General features: G+C 35.7%; 1 pseudogene; it reads right to left on the bottom strand.

The window, feature by feature from the left end:
* Positions 1 to 11395: 11395 nt before the first annotated feature.
* Positions 11396 to 22885, bottom strand: part of LOC110596672 — a 22577-nt pseudogene continuing 11087 nt past the window's right edge.

Genomic DNA, 22885 nt, shown 5'->3' with positions numbered 1-22885 from the left:
GTGGATTGCCTGAGCCCGCGGGTTCGAGACCCTCCTGGGCAGTGAGACCTCATCTCTACAATAAATCAAAAAATCAGTCGGGTGTGGTAGCGCATGCCTGTAATTTCGGCTACTTGGAAGGCTGAGGCAGAAGGATTGCCGGAGCCCAGCAGGTCGAGGCTGTGGTGGCCGGGAGCGGCCACTGCACTCCAGTCTGGGCAACAGAGTGAGACTCCAACTCAAAAAAAAAAAAAAAAAAATGAACAATGTTGGAGGATTTCTTGTGGCATGCTCTAGATATTTTTAAGGTCTGTGTGTGTCTGTGTTTATATTTATAAATTATTGACTACTCATTATGTTCTGTCATGTGCTGAACTATTTACATTGAACTAAATGTCATGGTGATTCTAAGAGATAAGTATACATTTGCAGATGAGAATGCTATTCGAGAGGTCAAGTAGTTCATCCAAGGCAACACAGCTGTATGTGGCAAGGTCAAATTTCCAGTGTAAACTTGTTGATTGTAAAGACAACAACTTCACTGAGTTCTCTCTACTGCCTTCCCATCCTCTCTACAATGCTCCAAATAAAGGGTATTGAATCTTGCTTTACGTTAAATAGTTTCACTTTGACATTTCATATTTAGCTAGGGATGTTAAGATTATCAACTTTTTTTATGAATCATCAGTGAGTTGATAGGTTAATGATATACTTACTTTCTCATTCTTTCCTGAATTAATTTTTTAATTTATTCTTTATATGAGGTTACACTATCACATTTAGAAACAAATTTGCCATATAACTTACAATAAGCAACAGAATTAAGTGACATAAAATATTAATAATTCATAATCCAGGGAGGGCAATAAAATTATGAATATATATAGCTTTCCATTTGAAATAAAAATTTCATATTGAATCATTTTAAGTTAGAAGAAATAGTTCTACTTTCTGCGTAAGTACTAACCAAACTAAGCAAATCAAACAGGAGGGGAAAAACGTATAAAAATTGAGAAGGCAAGACAGAAAATGTGTATATATGTATGTACCTGAAAATATTGGGGAAAAAAAGGAAACTACTCACAATAATAAAAGATTACACCAATTTGGCCAGAATAATAATCACTAAAAAGTCAATCGACAATATGTTTCTACAACAGCAATAATCTGCCCGAATTGAGTGTTTGGGCACAATGGTGCACTCTGTAGTCCCAGCTATTTTGGAGGCAGAAGCAAGAGGATCCCATGAGCTCAAAAGTTGGAGATCAGTCTGGGAAAAGTAGCAAAAAGTGAAAAACTAGAAAAAAATGTGCAAAAAATAATCAGAATTTGTTTTAGCAATTAAAATATAAAGTAAGTATATAAATGCATGCACTTTTATCAAAAATTTTAAATTCTAGTAAACTAAATAAATTTAGAACCAAGTAGGACAGAACCAAAATGTTTGTGTGTATGTAAACATGTAAACATGTGTGCATCTATATAGAAAGATAGTAGATAGATAGATACTAGGTATGTGTTGGGCATCTTTTCAAATGTTTTTTGATCATATGCATTTTTTAGGGGATGAATGTTTATCGAAATCTTTTATTCCTTTTCATTGTTTCTACCTGTTGTAGAATTGTAAAAGTTCTTAATATATTCCGAATATTCAACTATCAGATACATAATATGCAGATATTTTCTCTCTAGTAATATTTGCCATTACTGTGACATCAGTTGTAATGTCCTCTCACTCATTTCTGATTTTATTTATTCAAGGTTTCTCACTTTTTTCTTAAATAGCAATTTGTCAATTTTGTTGAACTTTTTAAACAAAAGAACTCTCAGTTTTGCTTGTTTTTTCCTACTTTTTATTTTATTTACTTTTGCTGTAGTCTTCACTACTCCTTTCAAAATTTGGACTTATTTTTTATTTTTCTAGTACCTTGAGGTGTAAAGTAAGGTTACTTGTTTGATAACTTTTTTTTCTGATTTAATGTAGGCATTTGTTGCTATAAAATTTCCTCATAGTACTATTTTTGCTGCATCCATTAAATTTCCATTACTTAAAAAATTTATTTGTGTATTTCTATGGGAATTTTCTTTGTGGTTATCATAAGGATTATATAAAATATCTTAACCTTATGACAGTCTATTTTAAACTTGAAGATAAAAACATTAAAACTAGGAACTTTATTTTAATCACATACAAAATTGTACTTCTTTACATCTCCCATGCCCACTTTATGTTTTTATGGGAAGGCAGTAGGGAGAGTATACAATGAAGTTGTTTTTTCTTTACAATCAACAAGCTTACACTGGAAATTTGACCTTGCCACATACTGCTGTGTTGCCTTGGACAAACTACTTGACTTCTCAAATAGCATTCTCATCTGCAAATGTATACTTATCTCTTAGAATCACCATGACATTTATGCTCAATGTAAATAGCACATGACAGGACATAATACCTTTTTCCATTGTATATTAATTAACATAGATTTAAAGTTAAGTTTATATTTTATTTTATACGTTTTATACCAGAATTAAAAGTGATTTATGTATCAACGTTATAATACTACAGAACTCTGTATTTTATTATATATTTGCCTTTACCAGAGAGATTTATATTTTTGTATGTTTTTGTGTTGCTGTTTAGTGTCATTTCATTCCAACTGGAAGGATTCCTTTGGTATTTCTTGTAGTGCATGTCTGGTGATAATGATCTCCCTCAACCTTATTTTTTTGCTTGTTTATTCTGTTTAATTCTTCATCATTTTTGTTTGTTTGTTTGTTTGTTTGTTTGTTTTTGAGTTGGAGTCTCACTCTGTCACCCAGACTGGAGTGCAGTGGCCGCTCCTGGCCACTGCAGCCTCGACCTGCTGGGCTCCGGCGATCCTTTGGCCTCAGCCTTCCGAGTAGCCGAAATTACAGGCACGCGCTACCACACCCGGCTGATTTTTTTTATTTATTGTAGAGATGAGGGCTTGACAAGTTGCCCAAGCGGGTCTCGAACCCGCGGGCTCAGGCAATTCACTCACCTTGGCCTCCCAAAGTGCGGGATTACAGGCTGAGCCACCGATCCCGGCCAATTCTTCATCATTTTGAAGGGCAGATGATATATTTGTTTGGCAGGTTTTTTTTCCCCTTATACTTTCAGCTTTGTTTATATTATCCCACTTGTCATTTGCATAGTTTCAGCAGAGAATCTTATTGATAATCTTATAGGAGCTTCCTTGTATGCGATAAGTCACTATTTTCTTGGTCCTTTCAAGATTGTTTCTTTGAGATTGTGGAAAAATTGTCTATTTTTGCATTAGTGTGGGCTTCTTTGGATTTACCCCTATTGAAATTCATTGAGATTTTTGCATTTGTATGTGTATTTCATCAAATTTCAGAATGGTTTGTTATTATTATTTTCCAGTGAGTTCTGCTTCTATTTAAAATTGCATTTTACTGGTACTCTCATAATGCATATATTGGTAGCTTGATTGTGTCCAATAAATTGTTTAAGCTCTCTTCTTTTGTTTAATTTTTTCTTCTGTTTGCTCCTCGGTCTCAATTATTTTAAATGACCTATGCTTTCAAATGTGTAGATTAATTCCTCTGTTTGATCAAGTCTTCTCTTGAAACCCCCAATACCATTTTAAATTCAGTTATTAAATTCTTCAGCTCTAGAATTTATGTGTAGTTTTTTTCTAAAGTTTCTAAAAATCTTTTCATTGATATTCTTATATTGTATATTTATTATTTTCATGATTTCATTTTGTTATCTATGTTCTTTTTAGCTAACTGAGAGCATCTTTAAGATAATAATTTCTAATTGCTAGACAGGTAATTTACAGATTTTTTTCTGTTGTTATTGTTTTGAGTTGGAGTCTCACTCTGTCGCCCAGACTGGAGTGCAGTGGCCGCTCCCGGCCACCGCAGCCTCGACCTGCTGGGCTCCGGCGATCCTTCCGTCTCAGCCTTCCGAGTAGCCAGAATTACAGGCATGCGCTACCACACCCGGCTGATTTTTTGATTTATTGTAGAGATGAGGTCTTGCTGCCCAGGCGGGTCTCGAACCCGCGGGCTCAGGCAATCCACTCACCTCAGCCTCCCAAGGCATGGGATTACAGGCTGAGCCACCGAGCCCGGCCAGATTTTTATTTTTTAAGGACAAGTCTGGATACTTATCTTTTTCTTTCCATTGGCAATGTCTTTCTGTGTCTCTATATATGTTGTGATTGTTTGTTGACAGTTGTACATTCGAAAAAATAGCCACATCTCCCATGCTTTACAGTACAGGAGACTGCCTTCAGCAATTAGCAAAACTAGAAATTCTGTGAGCCTTTTACATTTTCTCTGGACATGTGTCTTGTGTCAAACTTTTTCTGGGAATGTGTCTTCTCTGTGTGTAATTATCCAGGCAGTGTTTTGTCATGATTTCTTTTTCAAGCATTGGTAATCTTTTGCTCCCTCTGCTAGTCATTCTGTGGTAATGCAGCCCTTCTAGTACAGCAAAATACTGTCACACTTGCCTTTATTCCCTACCGCTCACAAAAAACCAAATTGTGCTGGTTACTATGAGTATTTTGAGTTGGGTAATAGAAACTATTTTCATGAGTAACCCCCAAAGCCAGAACTTTAGAGCATATCTCACTCTTTTCTTTCTCTCCTGAGGGGGAAGCTACACTTAGTTGTTTTTGGGGTTTTGTGTTTTTTTAATTGTGCGATGCTGTACTGGCTGGTCTTTAGTGTGTTAGTGCAATGAACTTTCTTACCCATTTTCATGAGATTTTCCATGGGGTACTGGTTCCTGGAGGTTTCACAAAATTGGTCTTTATATATTTGCTAGGTCCCTTTCTCCTTGGAGGGCAAAGGGACACAAGTTTCCTATTCTGCCATCATTGAAACATCAGTCTCCCTCCACCCACACACTATGTGCAATTTTTAAAGACTACGTGATTAAAAATATGGCAGACACCAAAATGATTCCTAAAGCAGGTGCAGGTTCAACTCCACAAACCATGACCACAGAAGAGAGGAAACATAATGTATAAACATTGTGTGTTCTGACTACTCCAAGTGGCCATTCTTCCATTTTTCTCCCTCTCCTCATTCCTTGCTACTTTTTGGCTGTCCACCTTTCTAGCATCTTAACCAACCATTGCATTTTAATTAAAGAGAATAGACAAGCTTATAACAAATACAAAAAGTCCTTCTCTCATTAAAACGAAACGGTGAATTTCAAAATATACATCAGTATACATTATCTGGAAAATCTTAAGACCTCCCAAATAAATTATTTTGCATTTTTAGCTATATACACATACTAGAAGAAATATTTAAAATTTACCATTAGGTAGTTGTTTTCGATTTTAATTAATTTGTAAACATATTTTGTTAACATGTGTAAACATTTCAAAAATTTTAGTAAGTCAAGTGTGGCTATTTATCTCCTCCACAAATCAAATCCTGTAGTTAAAACTTTAGGTAGACAGGTAACTAAGGTTGAAGGGCGCAGAGAACAGTCAGAAGGGCGTCCCCAAGATGGTGCTGCCACCCTAGACAACAAAGGCCCTAGGTTCCGGCTTCCTCACGCATGGTTCCCCTAGCGCGTGTCCAATCATTCTCCATAATGTAGCGAGCTTTGTTGTACGTCCAATGGGCTTACAACACGGCATCTGCCCACCCTGCTCCCAGGCCACGCCTCCAATAAAACCTAGCTCTGCCCCTTCCGGCTGCTGTCAGTCTATAAATACAGCCCTCTCCGTGCATAACTCTTTCTCGTGCGCTTTCTCTCACCCTCCCTCCCTCCCTCCCTCTCTCCCTTTCTCCCTCTCTCCCTCTCCTTCTCTCTCTCCCTCCCCAACTCCGCGGCCACAGACCCTTTCCCTTTTTCCCCTGTAGCCACTTTAATAAACCTCTTGGTTCCCAACAGGTGTGGAGTTGTCACTGGCGCCTAAGTCCTTTCAAAGGTTATGAAGAGTTAAATAAGTGAAAATTTTAAGAAACAATCATAACTCATGACTGCTATTTGCTCTTAATGAAACTTGCAGATATTGCCTTGTTTATAAATTTAAGGTTTCTAGCAACTAGGCATCATGCAAGTCTACTGGTGCAATTTTTCCAACAGAGTGTGCTCACTTTGTGTTGTTGTGTTACATTTTGGTAATTCTCAGAATATTGTAAACTTATTATCACATATGTTATAGTAATCTGTGGCCAGTGATTTTTGATATTTCCATTGCAACTGTTTGTGGCACAACAAACCTACCGATGGAAGAGAGCAAACTTAATTTATAAGTGTTGTGTCTCTTCTGACTACTCCAAGTGACCATTCCTCCATTTTTCTCCCTCTCCCCATTCCTCTCTATTTTTTGAGGCATAGAAATATTGAAATTAGAACAATGAATAACCCTACAATGGTCTCTAAGTGTTCAAATGAAAGGAAGAGTCACATATTTCTCTCTTAAAGGCAAAAGCTAGAAATAATTTGGACAGGTCAATAACTAGGTTTCTTGTTCTAAACCATTAACCAAATTATGAATGCAAAAAAAAAAAAAGCTTTTTTAAAGAAATTAAAAATACTACAGCAATGAACATACAAATAATAAAGAAGTGAAATAGCCTTATTGCTGATAAGGAGAAAGGTTTAGTCTCCTGAATAGAAGATAAAATTAGTCACAACGTCTTCTTAAATCAAAGACTAATCCAAAGCAAAGCTCTATTTAATTCTGTGAAGGCTAAGAGAGGCAAGAACCTTCAGGCGATAAGTTTGAAGCAAGTTAAGATTGGTTTATGAGGATTGAGGAATGAAACCATCTCCATAACATAAAAGTGCAAAAGGAAACACCGGGTGCTGATGCAGAAGCTGCAAGTTACTCAGATCTAAAAAAGTTCAATGATCAATGTATCTATACTAAAAAACATTTCAAGTATATGAAGCAGCATTCTACGGGAAGAAGATGTAAATGGGACTTTCACAGTCAGAGAGTAGAAGTCAATACCTGGCTTCAAAACCTCAACGTACTGGATGACTCTTTTGTTAGAAGCTAATATAACTGATGATATTAAGTTGAAGTCAATGCTCCTTTACCATTTCAAAAATCCTGGAGCCCTGAAGAATTATTTTTAATCTAGAATAATACAATATAGGGTCTTTTAAGATTGGCTTCTACGTTTTAAAGGCTCAGCCAGGGTATAGCATGCATCAGGACTTCATTCCTTTTTATTGACAAATAATATTCCATAGTATGAATATATTACATTTTGTTTATTCATTCATCAGTTGATGGACATTCTTTTTTCTTCAGTTTTGGCAACTATGAAGATGTTTTTATTAACACTCATGTATTACTTTTTGTGGACATATTTTTATTTCTCTTGCATGTATTACCAGAGGTGAAATTGCTGGATAACTCTAGTTTTAACCTTTGATAAACTGACAGATTGCTTCAAAGTGAAGGTGTCATTTGTCATTCTCACAAGCAACATATGAAGATTTCAGTTTCTCCACATCCTTGCCAACATTTGAAATTATTTGTTTTTTTATTTATTTTAGTCATGCTAGTGAGGGTAAAGTTGTGTCTCATTCTGTTCTTGTCCCACATTTTCCTGAAATGATGTGGAGCCTGGTAATGAAGAGCACACTTATATACTTATTAAACATTTGCAGATGCCTTGGAGAATTGCCTGTTTAGATCTTAGTTAATTTTTTGATTGCGTTATGTCTGTTTATTACTGAGTTGTAAGATTTCCTTATATAATTTGTATACGTCTCTTACCAGAAATATGATTTACAAATATGTTCTCTAATTCTGTGCTTTCTGGACTTTCTTGATGGTATTCTTTGATGTGCCAACATTTTAATTTCGATTTATCCAATTTAATTTAGTTGCTTCTGTTTTGGTCTTTATATCAACATTCGTGTCACATTCAAAGTTATTCTTATGTTCTTGCTACTTAGTGTCTTATAGTTCTAGCTCTTACATTTAGGATTTTAATCTATTTTGAGTTAATTTTTGTGTATGAGTGACTATGGTTTTGGATTTTAAAATCTATTCCAATGTAATATATTTCTGTTTGTATACCTATATCATACTATCCTGATTACTGTAGGTTTGTAAGTTTCTTTGGAATAACTTTTTTTTTCCCAAGTGTGATGTTAGGTTTTGTTGTCTTTTAGATGCCCTTCATGAGTTTAAAAAAGCTTTCCTCTATTCCTTGTTTATTGAGCTACTAATATTTAATCAGAAAATCTGTTTGATTTTTTTGTCAAACTTTGTGGACCCAGCATTTTCTTCATGGATAGCCTTTGGATTTCTAATTCAATGTTCTTTTTGGTTATAAATTTGTATTTTTGGTATTTTTCATGATTTTATATTATAGGTTGTGTCTTTCTAGATATTTGACCCTTTTTGTTGAAGTTACCTCATTGAGACACAGAATTGCTCATAATATTCTGTTATAATCACATTTATTTCTGTATGGCTCGTAGTTCTGTCTCCACTTTTAAATCGAATACAATTTTATTATTAGTGGATGAAGCCTGTGTTACAAGGGAACTGCAATCCAAAAGACAGTTCCTTTTTTAAAAAAAAAATTAATTTTAAATATGTGGGGTACAATTCAGGTTTTCATATACAAATATTCATCATGCAGGTACCCTTGTTGATGAGGTGGCGCCCTCCTCCTGGTGGTTTCCCACTACTGCCAATCCCTCCCCATCCTCCTCTGGCAGTTTCCCACTACTGCCAACCCCTTTCTTATAGTATTGCGATAGTTGTTCAAGGTCCATTTATGAGAAAGAACATGTGATACTCGGTTCTTTGTTTCTGTGATAGATCACTCAGTGTTTTAGCCTCTAAGTCGCTTTCTTTTTTTTTTTTTTGGTTTGTTTGTTTGTTGGTGATTTGTCGTAGTTCTACTATACAGTGGATACCAATCCTTTTGTTTCGTCTGATGTGTGATAGGTTTAATGTAAATTAATTCAGGTTTATATGCATGATCAAACAACACTATCAACCTTGGCACTATGTTCTGCTATTTTTTCAATATGTATATCAATTACTGAATGATTTGTATGGAATATTCTCTAATAAGCTCTTTCTATACTTTTCCTGGCATCAGTGTGTGTGTGTGTGTGTGTGTGTGTGTGTGTGTGTGTGTGTGTGTCTGTGTGTCTGTGTGTCTGTGTGTGTGTGTGTGTATTTTAGGGGGGAAACTGGAACTGTCTTTTGGATTGCAGGCCCCTTGTAGTACTGGCTTCTTCCAAAAGGTAAGTGTTCTAAGAACCCATTGGCATCAGTGTAACCAGTTAGTGTTGCTGTGAGAGGCTGTGTTAGCTTCAGTAAATTTTTTTGTGGCAAACAGGTAAATGGTACTTCCACCACAACAACACACCTGCCCCTACACTCTGAGTATTCAGCAGTTTTTGTCTAAAAGTGTCATGCTCCCCATCCCCTACCCTCACTATTCACCTGATATCACCATGAGCAACTTTTTGTTTCTCCAAATGAAAAAAAGGAAAATATTTTGCCAAAGTGGAAGTGGTGAAACGAAAAATGGCAGAAGCACTAAAAGGCATCAAAATATATGAGTTCAAAACTGTTTAGATCAATAAAAAAAGCATCTTGATTGTTGTGTTGCATCAAATAGAGATTACTTTGATAGTGACAGAAGTTTACAAATGTAAGAATAAATACATTTTTTAATAAATAAATTTCAGGTTTCTTTGGGTCCCTCTTCGTATATTTTTTTTATTTTAGTGATTGGTAAACAAAATAATAATTATTAAATAAAATAACAATTACTCAATAAAATAATTGTTATGTTAGTAAAATAATATATATTTCAAATTATGCCTTAAGCTTAAGAATAGGTGTTATGAGTCTTGGTTGATAGCAATACTCCTCACAAACAGAGACAAATAAGTTTTTGTTAATATGAATGCGTCCCTGATGTGCAGGTTAAAGATGTTTTAAGGTTTGGTTTAAATATTTTCTGCAAAATTTATGCAATTTTTGTGGGATTGTTTTTGTGTTTTGTAGATTATAATGAGTCACAGTGTGCTTAGATTCAAAGCAAAATAATGACTATATTATTTTTATTCATGGCAAACAATTTGAAGTTTCTATGTTAGGGTTATGAGAAGGATGGATTAATAGGCTTCTGTGGAAAAGAAAAATTAGACATGATCATCTAAAGTATAGTTATATAGAATAACAATCATTATTTCAAACTGTGTTCAACAAACATATTGAATTGCATAACACATCTATTAGGTAGTTATATGATACTGTGTCTCATTTTACATAAATGGACGTATATATAAACAAGCATGTATATTAAGAGAGAATAAAATTTAGCTAAGTCCCTTTAGAGTACAGTTCCTATATTATCATAACTTAAAATTGAAGTCTTACATCTGAAATCAAAGACTGAAAATGATAATACAATTATTCTGGTAAATCTTTATAAATGTCCTTAAAGAAAGGAAACTGATTTGTGAAATCAAAGAATCTGTAAAATAGTTCATTTTTACAGTAAGAAGCAGACAGGGGTTACTATAGTTTTAATTACACATATATTCCACTGGAAAATCATCTAAGCTCTAAGAAGGTGCATGTTTTTCTGCATCTTTTAGGAAACATTTGACACTTAGGCTAAGCACATCATGAAGACCAAGCAGCACTACTGGTCTCACTTAACAAAGGAAGAGTGAGACTTTTTAGACAGTTTAATTTTTGAATAATTTCTTCTGTGACAGCTAAAACAACAAAATTCTGTTCAAAATAAATTCAAACTGTTTTGAGTATTTGCAAAACGGTATTGGTCCTGTGAGTGGGCTTCGTAATGTTTTCGTGTCCATCTACAAAGTATGAAATGTAGCTTAATTCATTAAATTTTTTTGTATTATTTGTGCATTTGAATAATAAATTTCAATAAAACCATCATGGCTTAATATTATTTTTATTTTTTCTAGTGTTTAGGTCTTTGGCATGGAATATTTCTAACATTTGAATAAGTACTAAATCTCTGGAAAACACATTTTGACCGAATGAGGTAAGTTGTGAAAGATATTCTGTCACAGAAGAAAGGGAATCCAACATCACAACCTCTTCTTTGCTGAAATAATCTGGAAGTGTTCCATGTAGCAGGCATCCCAGCTTCAGGTCTTTGATATGACTAATCCTTTTCCCCCTCCCTCCCTGTTTTAGCAACATTCGGAAAAAAAACAAGCAACATTTTGTGATGATGAAGATCACAGCAGCCACACAGTCCAGCAGGAACCCAATCACATCCAAAGAGTGGTACTGGAACCAGGTGAGGTCATGGGCTGCAACCTGAAGGTGTTTGGCTCCTTTATGGTGCATGACAAACTCGATCCAGAACACTGCTTGATCCAGGGGCTTCATTGGCTGATCATGTTGAATTTTTTGCAATCTCATAATATTCTCTTTATATCTGAAAGAAAAGCAGAAAGTTATCAACATTGAAAGAAATTTAATTTGCCTAAGTTTATCCCAATTTCCTGAAGGGTTTTTGAAATGTGTCACACAAATGATTCAAAGTAAATGTCAAAGAACTGATGCAGAGTTTGTGTATTTTAATTTGGGTCATAGTAGAAAGTTTGACTTTTATTTATTTATTATTTATTTGTTTGTTGGTTTTTTGAGTTGGAGTCTCACTTTGTTGCCCAGGCTGGAGTTCAGTGGCATGCTCACAGCCACTGCAACCTCAACCTACTGGGCTCAGGCGATCCTTCCACCTCAGTCTTCCAAATATCTGAAACTACATGCAAGTGCCACCACTCCCAGCTAATATATTGATTCATTGTAGAGATGAAGTCTCACCAAGTTGCCCAGCTGGTCTTAACCCCTGGATTCAGTCAGTCCTCTAGTCTCTGCCTCTCAAAGTGCTGGGATTACAGACTTGAGTCACTGTGCCTGGTCTAAAGTTTGATTTTTAAATCAGAGTTTTACAATTGACAATTTTTTTATGGGAAAGTAAGAGTTTATTAAGAAGACCAAAAAGCTATGGCAGCAGTAGGGGATCCGAAAAAGGGTTTTCAGACAAATATTTTTAAATATGAGGAGAGGAGGGAATTAATTTCTTTCTAGAAGAGGAAATAGTCATCGTAGGCACTGTAAGAGAGATAGTAGTACAAATGCAATTTGACAATGACCATTTTAAGTTTTTAAGGAGAAGCTGTGTCTTGGTGGGTAATGCCTCTTAACCAGTCTTTCTGCTTGCACTCTTCTCTGCTGTCTATTTCCCATCTAAAAGCGAGAATATTTTTGAAATAAAAGTCAGTATATGACAGATTTCAGGTTAAGATTTTCTTCTAGTTCCTCATCACATTTATGATCAAATCTAAATCTGTTCTTTGGTCTACAGGACCTTACATGTCAAGCACTGGCAATCTCTTTTCCAGCCACATTCCTCCTGCACACTGTCTTCTGGAGATATCTTCTTCTAGAGATGTTTTGACCTTAGCACCTTTACACTTTTTGTTCCTCTCTCTCTCTTGAAATATTCTTTCTTGCAACAACCCAAGGCTTGCTTCTATCTTTATATGAGGCTTTCCCTTAAATACTACCTCTCGGACAGGATTTTCTTGGCCACATTAACACTCCTAGAAATGTCTTTATTGCTTTGTGCTTATTTTGCTATTTGATTTCTAGAATTTTAGAATGCTTTATATATTTTCTCAAGTAAACATTTAAGTATTAAAAACATAAGATAAATGTACATATTCTAAGTGAATAGTTCAACATGTAATAATTACCTTGAACATTGTTCTGAAGTAAAACATCAATTTACTTATTGCCCAGATCAAAAGATATCACAACCCTCTCAGAAAAACTGTCCTCCTAGATAATTTTAGTCACTATTGTCCTCAGCTAAGTATTATCCTGACTTCTAATATTATAAATTTGTTTTGATTGTTTATATAATAGAATTATATAAGATGTATTCATATGTGTCTGTTTTTTGTGTAAGTTTTTTGTACAGCAATTGGTTAATTTCACTGCTATGTAGTTTTCATTGATTGACAATACTATAGATTATCTTCTAATTTTATGATCAATGTACTTTTGGGTTGTTAACAATTTTATGGACTCTACTAATAGTTCTGTTATAACCATTCTTGCATATAGCATTAATTTACATATTTATACATTTATTTTGGATATTTAATTGGGAGTATAATTCCTGAGATAAAACTGCATGTATTAATTTTGATTTTCTTCTTAATTGCATTTTTTAAAAGTCTATTTTTTAATGTCCCAAATTGAGAAATTTTAAATCTTTTTATGATTTTTGCTTATTTCCATTATGATTGGACTATGTTCTCTTTATTATATTGAGTATTTTTATATTTACTAAGTTTTGATTTATGGCCCATCATATATCAATTCAAGTAACTATTCCACAGTCTCTAGTAAATTACGTATTTCAAGTTGAGATAATATATACACATACAAGGTTGCATTTGCTATTTGTGTACTTAAGATATTTAATGTTTCTTCCTCATTATTTTTCTTTTTTAAAAAATATGTTTTGATTTAATGTGTGTACTGGTTATTCAAATTTAAATCAGCAATCTTATTTTATATATTTTTCTCTATTTTCAAGCTCTCTTTCTATTCTTTCCTGTCTTTCTTAAAAGTATATTTATCATTTGTTTTTCTATTCTTTTCTTAACGAAGTATTTTAAAAATATTTCCTTAGGTGATATCTTCCTTATATAATAATATTATTGATAGAAGTAATAAATGCTGAATTAATGGTACCTAGATCAGGCATGACATTTTTCACATTGTTTCCTTTGGAATATGGAAAAATTAATTATTCAATATTTCTTTTATCAAAATTAAAGCATTTTTACTTCAAAGATTATCACCAAAAATGTAAAAAATCAGTCCTTTCAAATGGGAAAAAATATTTTAAAGCTATATATCTGATAAGGGATTGTATTCATTGTGTATAAAGAATTCTTACAACTGGACAGTGAAACAAGTAACAAAGTTTAAAAATGTTCAAAGGTTCAAAGGAGAGGAAATTTTTCCAAGGAAGATTTATAAATTTTCACTAAGCACATGTAGAGATGCTCAACATTTTTAGCCATAATGAAAATGCAAATCAAGTCCACAATGAACAATCACTTCATACCTGCTAAGACAGCTACACTAAAAAGATATGTGGCAACAAGTGTTGGCAACTCTCCTGTACTGTTGATGGTAACAAAAAATGGTTCAAGTACTTAGGAAAACAATTTAGCAATTCTTAAACATAACGTTCTCATATAAGCTAGCAATTCCACTTCTAGTGTCTGCTTCTGAAAAATGCAAACACATGTTCATGCAAAAACATGTATAGCAATGTTCCTAAAGCCACTATTGGAAACAACACAAATGCCAATGAGCATGTGACAAATAAAATATGGCATATTCATGTTCTAAAATATTACACAGCAGTAAAAAATATTTAATATACACAACCACATGAATAAACCTGAAACTGTTTAAGTAGACAAAAAAGAAACACTCAGTGAAAGAAGTCATCTACAAAACATTGCAAAATAGATGATTCAATTTATATGAAATATTCAGAAAGAGTACTCTATAGCATAAGAAGGCAAATTGGTGTTTTCCTATGGTTAAGGGCTTGTGGGAAGTGACTTCTGTTCTATATGAGGTTATTTTTGTGTTGATAAAAGTGTCCTCAAATTATACTAAGGGGATGGCTTCATCACTATTCAATGTATTTGGATTCTACACTTTAAATAGGTGAATTTTATACTATGCAACTTATATCTCCTTATCAAATAAAATAAAAAATAAATAAAAAATAAATTTTCAAGCAAGAAAACAGACAATTTAGATATTTAATTGAAATATTTTATCATATTTTTTCAAGGACATTCTTTGTTACTGTGGATTCTGTCATTTTTTAAATGTGTCTTTTATATTATCCATATACCTTAAAACTATTTATTTGTAGAAAATGGTTGCATCAATTGGTTTTCCCTTAAATGTATAGTACTCAAATGTAACTTTGAAATAACTGATCAAAAGTGGCCATGCACTGTGGCTCATGCTTGTAATACCAGGACTTTGGGAGGCGGAGGTGCGAGGATTGCCTGAGTTCAGCAGTCCAAGCCAGCTTGGGCAACTTGATGAGGCCTCATTTCTAAAATAAATTTAAAAAATTAGCCAGGTGTGGTGTGGTACACCTGCAGTTCCAAAAACTTGGAAGGCTGAGGCAGAAAGATCATCTGAGTTCAGCAGGCCAAGGCTGCAATGGCTGTGAGTGTACTGCCACACTCATGGGTGATAGCTGGTGTGAGTCTTATTCAAAATAAATAAATAAACAATTGAATAGATAAAAATTACTTTCAGGATCATTAAATCATTAAAATTTTTCAAAATTTGTTTCTTAAGAAAGGGAAGAAGCCGGGCTCGGTGGCTCAGCCTGTAATCCTGCACCTTTGGGAGGCTGAGGTGAGTGGATTGCCTGAGCCCGTGGGTTCGAGACCCGCCTGGGCAGGAGAGACCTGATCTCTACAATAAATCAAAAAATCAGCCAGGCGTGGTGGCACATGCCTGTAGTTCTGGCTACTCGGAAGGCTGAGGCGGAAGGATCGCCGGAGCCCAGCAGGCGAGGCTGCTGTGGCCAGGAGCAGCCACTGCACTCCAGTCTGGGAGACTGAGTGAGACTCCAACTCAAAAAAAAAAGAAAGGCATGAAACTAATACTCTCGAGAAGAGGTACAATCTGTAAACATCATCAAGCTAAAAAAAAAGTTATACTCACAAAGGATTATTAATTACTGTCTTCAATGCATTGAGCAAATCTGTACTTGACATTGTGTGGAAGTCCAAGCTAACTAACGGCTGCTCTTTTGGCCTTCAGGTGAGCAATGTTATCAGGTTGATCCGAAAACAGAGGAATGCCCACCATAAGGATCCCATGGTAGACTGCCTCATAGATGCCATTGGTTCCACCATGAGTTATGAAAGCTTTGGTTTTTGGATGACCTAGTATTGGATGAATTTTAGAAAAATTATTCATAGAAATTAAATGAAAATTACCTAATAGAGGGATTTGAAAGGAAAGGGGCAGTGTTTACTAGAGAACAGATTATTATATGCATCAAACTTCATTGAAATTGCTTTCAGATTTCTGAGGCAGTATACCTACTTCTGCTGAAGAGATAAGTGAATGCTACATTGAAGAAGTGGTATGTGATTTCATATTGGAAAAATAAGCAAGAGTACCAGGTGCACAAAGTGAAAAAGCACATTCCGTATAAAAGAAATACAATGTACAAAAAAGAAGAAGGAAAAAAAAAAAAAAGATTGGGCATGTAAGAAAGTGTTCTCTAAAGATACATTACAGTCACTGGGTCTGATACATGGGGAGTTCAGAGCAACAGGGAGTGGGGTGTTGGTGATGCCAGAATCAGAGGAAGGGCAGGTCACACTTCATCATGAAATATGTTACCACTTCATGATAAACACTAAGGATTTATAACCAAGGAAATGCAGAGTCACTGGTGATAAAAGAAGAACTGTTACTTCTAGTGTCATTTGAAATAATTTTTCAGGAGAGGTAAGGACAGGTGTGAAGTTGTAGAAATAGGAGACAGAGAACCAATCCATCCAGGAATTTATTTAAAAATTCTCTGGGAAAGGTAATTGCACCTGCAATAAAAAATACTATGATTCTGGCTATAACAAAAAAGTGGGTATATATTAAAATACCTTTAAGTTTATCTTCTCCTCCACCAAGAATGGAAAATAAATATAAAGTAGTTAGGTTTTATTTTTTGTTTTTGAATAATACACATTTAGTAACCTTGTTTCATGTTGAAATATTACCACTCTAACTGCTGTCACTCACATACTCAGCATTTGTTTTCTGGAATCTTACCAAGAAGGTCATTCTGGGGTATCCACTTGTATAGCTGAGTATTGAATCCTAAAGTATCTGGTTTTTTGTCATCAAATCTCCATAGAACCTGTTAAGGTAAAGAAAGTGTCTTGTTCCATAAGTGGAACTCCAAAGTTATAGTATTGTAGAACTCTAAAGAGATTACAAATCATCTAGTTAAACACAATTCAGGTTGAGTGTGATGACTTAACCTGTAATCCCAGAACTTTGGGAGGCTGAGGCGAGAGGATTGCCTGAGCTCAAGAGTTCGAGACCAGCTTGGGCACCTTGGTGAGATCTTGTCTCTACAATAAATCACAAAAACTAGCTGGGCATGGTGGCGTGCATCTGTAGTTCCAGCTACTTGGAAGGCTGAGGGAGAAGGATTGCCTAAGCCCAGCAAGTCAAGGTTGCAGTGGCCATGAGCATGTCACTGCACTCAAGCCTGTACAACAAGAGTAAGACAACAACTCAAAAATACCCATTTAATAAGGATAAAAATGTGAACAAAAGTAATGAGAACTACTAAAAGTCTATGTAAATAGAAATAACTCATATTTTATGTCTTTACTTCTATGATCAACTGGGTATATAAGGAAATCATGATGTTTCAACTGTAATAGCTTAGACAAATTAGATTATTGATGAAAAGTTGAAGTATTTTTTTAAATGTTAAGCAGTCATTACAATTCTAGTGGCAAAAAGGAATAATTAATAATGACCTATGCATTTATTTTGTTTTATATATTTTATACTAGTTTTTATCTTCCAAATTTAATATTAATCTTTTCATTTATTTTTGAGTGAATTTGGAAGTAGCTTGCTTATATCTATTGTATGTAAGTTATTATATTAGAGTTTCACATTTTTGATGTACTAAAGCAAAGCTATGAAATCAGCTCCTTGTAAGAAAGAAATTAATGATGCTTAAGTAACTGTATAACTTCTTTTAGATTATGAATATTTAAGCACTATTTACAAGAAAATTTGAAGTGGCAATTTGTGACATACATTCAGAATACTATCATTGCTGACAATTTTTAATTTATTTTTTAAAATGTAGAAAGAAAGAGCCTGCTGGTACCATAAATAAGAACATAACTGTTGGGAAAAAAATCAAAACTACATTTTGCTCACTTACCATTAACACTTAATACGCTGCAAAGCATAGACAACAGTTATTAATATGTTATGTCACAGTCGAGTTTTTTATTCTTAGGTACTGAGCTTGGAACTTGAAAGCAATCCTCATATACTAGAGTATAGTTTACAGTGTTTATCTTCAATTTGCCATTTGAACTATAAAGTATCTTTGCGTTTTGGGCAAAAAAATTAGCATAGGTCATTAGAAGAACACTATATCAGATAGGAAACCAAAAAGCAATTCACAAACACACAAAGATTCCAGGTGTCTTCTATATATTAGAAAATAAGTTTCTAATATGTATTATGGAGAAGGGCATCTGAACCTCTTCCCATGCCTGGTTTCCTTCTACTGACTGCATTCTGTTTTTCATTCTGTTTTCTCTGCTGGGAAGAAACATTAATCTTTTAGAGTCTTTGTGGTGTCACATCTTTATAATGCACAGGGGCGAGATTCAGCTTCACCCCTTTGTCTTGCATCATTCTGCTTCATACTTTAGCAAGGTCAGTGCAGCATAGCAGGCTGGTTTTTCTTTTTCTCTAAGTCAATCTGGTTGGGTGGAAACCTGGTGTGTTGGTTTCTCAGTCTAGGAAGTTATTATCATTGCTATTATTATTTTTTCTGAACAACATCCTGATGAGCATATGAGTGGGCCTATTCCAAAATGTACAGAAAGCAAAAAGGGCCAGATTACATGGCAAGTCCAAGCTGCATGATGAATAACTGCTTCTTGCTATTTTGTCAGTGCAAATGTAATTATCCACTAAAATTTAATTTCTTTTTGATAAAATCTTCAGTGTGCACAGTGGTTTCCTGAATCCTATGAACACAAAATAATATGAAATGGCAGGGCAGAATTTGTTGACTTCTGTGTTCCTACCTGTATACTATGGTAATATCCTAACTTCACCTACACCTTTTAAATATATTTCTTTCTGATTGCAATGATAATGCCAAAGTTATCATCAATCAAAAACATATTCTGTACTATTTTAAAATCTTTTTTGTATATTTTTGTTTTTAAATTGATATTTGAGCTGGGCTTGGTGGCTCAGCCTGTAATCCCGTGCCTTTGGGAGGCTGAGGTGAGTGGATTGCCTGAGCCCACGGGTTCGAGACCCGCCTGGGCAGCAAGACCTCATCTCTACAATAAATCATAAAATCAGCCGGGCGTGGTGGCGCATGCCTGTAATTCCGGTTACTCGGAAGACTGAGGTGGAACGTGGAGCCCAGCAGGTCGAGGCTTCGGTGACCGGGAGTGGCCACTACACTCCAGTCTGGGTGACAGAGTGAGACTCCAACTCAAAAAAAGAAAATTGATATTTGAGATAATTAGAACCATTTTAACAGTTAAATTTGGGGATAAGAAATGTTGACAATTGAACCCTTCACAGAGTTTAACAGATGAATTTAGTAATTTTCCACCATTGAGGCACTTTATCTAAACTTTTGTGGGATCTGAGCAAGGGCTGAAGCAATCACATTGTCCTTTTCTTCTGTCATGTCACTGATCATTGACCCCAGAGAAAACACCACAACACCATTTTCCCCAGAGCTCTGGACAAAGTCTTCTATTTCCTGTGAAGAAAGAATTTACTCTATCACAAACGAGCAACCGCACAGCAAACACTATTGAAAGGATTGCTACAATCAACTAATGAGAGAAAACCAATTATTATCGAATGATTGCAATGATAGCTGTTTTTTAACTGGCCCAAACACTCAGTTTCTTTGAAAAAAGAAGTGTAATATGTGATGGGTATCCTCTGTTATGGGTATTTGTTTAAATATGTATGCTTGTGTGAATATGTGTCTATGAGTATATAATGAAAAAATGAAATAGTTATTATAGTAGTCAGCGATGATAATGCTTCAAAATATTATAATAAGACTCTGCATTTATAAGATTATGATTACTAATACAGCTTTTCGACAGTGGTACCACTTAGCTATTGCCCTTCTATTAAATCACTTGTGTGTATCTCAGGCAGGTTTTCTATGGATTTCTTTTAATTTGAAGCCATTAATGTTTAATTTTCCTGACTATGAGCACTGAGGAAAAGTTATACAGATTTAGGATAATTTTATATCTTTTATATCAATATTTATATATTTTATATCCTTTATGCCTTACTTAAAGATTGTCAGATTTTTCCAGTTTTTCTCAAAACAAACAAGCAAACAAAAAGAATTTGGATGTTAAGAATCACTAGCAGCCGAACTCAGTGGCTCAGCCTGTAATCCTGAACCTTTGGGAGGCTGAGGTGAGTGGATTGCCTGAGCCCGCAGGTTCAAGACCCACCTGGGCAACTTGGTGAGACCTCATCTCTACAATAAATCAAAAAAAAAATCAGCTGGGCATGGTAGTGCACGCCTGTAATTCCTGCTACTTGGAAGGCTGAGGCAGAAGGGTCGCTGGAGTCCAGCAGGTCAAGGCTGCGGTGGACGGGAGCAGCCACTGCACTCTAGTCTGGGCGACAGAGTGAGACTCCATCTCAAAAAAAAAAAAAAGAATCACTAATATCCTGGAGTCTTGCATGTGTTTTGGAATTTATGTGCAATAATTCTAAGAGGTTCATTTATGATAAAGTCTTATAGAGTATACAGTTATGTTGATAAATAATCTTATTTTGGGGGTCGTTGTTTAGATATGACACCTATTGCCATTGCTTTTAACATTGTAAAATTGGTGGCCTGATGAAGTGTGCTTTTGATATCTGCTGTAAGAGAACTCATCATAACCTTGCTGTGTACCATGGAAATTTTGCACCACAATGAGTGAAGTTCACTAGTCCATTCTGCTGTGGACATCTGGTCACCTGCTGTGTAACTTGCTTACACTTCTAGTAAACACATACTTGCCTGGGATTGATTAAGAATTACTCTGACTTATGGTCACCAATCAGTGCCAATTTTAAATTTAAATATTTTCAAGACTATACTTTTGGGGGTCATTTCCATAATTCATTACTAGAGAAGTTTCTCTGATAGTGTAAAGCACCGACAGCCCACAGAATGGGAAAAAATATTTGCCACCTGTATCTCTCACAAAGGCCTACATCCAGGATGTGCAAGGAGCTCAAATTTGCTGAAAGGAATAATGCAAACAGTCCCATTAAAAAGTGTCCAAAAGACATGAATAGACACTTTCCAAAAGAAGATATATACTGTCAGTCAACAGACACATGAAAAAGTGCTCACTCTCACTAATCCTCAGAGAAATGCCAATCAAAATCACACTGAGATACCACCTAACCCCAGTAAAAATGGTCATTGTTAATCAAACAAAATACAACAGATGCTGGCAAGGATGCGGAGAAAAGGAAACAGTTGTATACTGTTGGTGGGAATGCAAACTAGTTCAATCTCTATGAAAAGTAGTGTGGCAATTCCTAAAAGATCTAGAAATTGACTTTCCATGTGACCCAGAATCCACCTGCTGGGAATATATCTGGAGGAAAGCAAATCATTCTACAAAAAAGATGCACACACATGTTTATTGTAGCATTATTCACAATAGCAAAAACATGGAACCACCGTACTGCCCATCAAAACTGGACTGGATTTTTTAAAAAGTGTGGTACATATTCACACTGAAATATTCCACAGTCATAAAGAAGGACAAACATAGGAGGTTCCAGTAAGATGGTGATGGCATAGGTGTACTTGTGAGATTCTCCAAACATGAGTTTCCAAAAAGACTCTTACTTTTCTTCCCCCATGCCCCAGCCCATCACCAGCCGCACTGATCCGAGGCCTGGGGCCCTTCAGTCCCACGCAAGTCCGGATATTGTGACCCCTGGCTGCTGCTGTTCCACCATATGTGACTCCCACCTGCATGGGAGTTTTGGGTCTCGGCTCCCTCCCTGGCTACATCGTCTCTTGCCCAGCACCCAGCATCAAGCCACCGGTCACTCAGGGAGGCTCTGGGTGCCACCCCTCAGAGACACTGGTCCCATTCCTGGCTGAAGTACCCTGTGGGGCACCCAGGGTCACTCTTGCCACTCACCACCTGCCCTTTGAAGCTTTGGAGCTCTGGAGCTCTGGGCCCACCCTGGCTGAGGTACTCAGTGCATGACCCCAAGCTTGGGGACCCAGACAAGCGGAGAGAAATGGATCTGCAAAAGTGAAACTGCCTCAGCCATTCTCCAGGCAGAGATTTTCATTGCCCCACTCACCTATCAACAACCCCCACCTCAGTTCCTATGGTAATGTCGCTAAAGAGGAGACAAAGCCCCACCCCTATGCTGAATCAGACAAAAGCAATGCCCAGGCAGCAGGCTAAAAAAACAACAAACAAACACAAACTGTGAGTAAATCTAGCTGTCTGCAATGAAAATCAAAGAGGAGAGGCTGGAGATCAGAGCTTAAGTGACTTTAGTCTGATCTCTTATTTTAACTTTTGATTTTATCATTTTGACTGTTTGTTTTGATAACTTTTGCTGTTTGCTTTCTGACATACACTATTTCATGATTTTATTGACCTGTCTCTGTGTAGCTAAAGTATTCTTTAGGGAATCTTTCTTACATGTCTTTTTTCACTTCTTTCCAGGCTTGTGTCTCTTTCTCACCTGATAGTTGGTAGGTATGTCTGTTTTCCCTCTCTCTCTTCTCTCTTTCTAACTTCCTATTGGCCCCCTTCCTCCATTATTTTCCTCTTTTATACCCCCTTTTAATCTAGGGACCAAGCCTACATACTGCTGCACAAACAGATGGTAAGGCAGAGGGAAATAGGTTCCAGTGTGCTCATACACCTGTAGGTGGATGCTAGAATCAGCATATACATTCTGAACCACAGCTTCCCCCTCAATTAAACCTCAAAACTGCAAAAAGTACAGCCCACAGCCCACAC

This window comes from Carlito syrichta, unplaced genomic scaffold (genome assembly GCF_000164805.1).
Source record: "Carlito syrichta isolate Samal-C Ts95f unplaced genomic scaffold, Tarsius_syrichta-2.0.1 Scaffold312077, whole genome shotgun sequence".
NCBI lineage: Eukaryota > Metazoa > Chordata > Mammalia > Primates > Tarsiidae > Carlito > Carlito syrichta.
This window is presented reverse-complemented; position numbering and strand designations above follow the sequence as displayed.